The sequence below is a fragment of the Apaloderma vittatum genome, unplaced genomic scaffold (genome assembly GCF_000703405.1).
Source record: "Apaloderma vittatum isolate BGI_N311 unplaced genomic scaffold, ASM70340v1 scaffold5927, whole genome shotgun sequence".
NCBI classification, from domain to species: domain Eukaryota; kingdom Metazoa; phylum Chordata; class Aves; order Trogoniformes; family Trogonidae; genus Apaloderma; species Apaloderma vittatum.
The window spans coordinates 1-557 of record NW_009724411.1 but is presented as its reverse complement, the minus strand read 5'-3'; positions in this window follow the sequence as shown (position 1 = coordinate 557).

Here is a 557-nt window from a genome sequence, read left to right as displayed (position 1 = left end):
ATGTCCGGGCTGAACTACTTTTCCCTACGTCAATAATGTCAGGGCTTGCCTGTATTCAATCACACGAGGCCAGCCATGACTGCTAACATCCTCTGATCATCTTTGAAATGAACAACACTATGGCAAGTTCAGCCTAGATTTCTTCTGGGAACTTGTGTGCATTACTTGTACCACAGCCGTGAAAAGCCCAAACCCACTCTCATCACACACACGTTCCCCTACAACTTCCCATTGCTCCTTCATTCTTACAGGCCAGTCCCTTTGCTGCGACCACGCTGGGCAGGATGTTAAATAACAACGGACTCGCTCCGGTGGAGACATGACTAAAGTTCATCTGTGAATAGTTGCAGCTCTTTTTCTTTTGGGTGAATTTAGATCTATTAGGGGGTGGAAACAAGAAAATATCCCCTCTGCACTCTTAAGAAAACACATTCTGAACAGACGACATGGTGTCACGAGTGGGAGGACCCAAGCAGGGTGGGGCATTTCCCCAAGTACTCCCTACATGTCATCTTTCTGCAGGTTCATAGAATCAGAGAATCACAGAATGTTGGGGT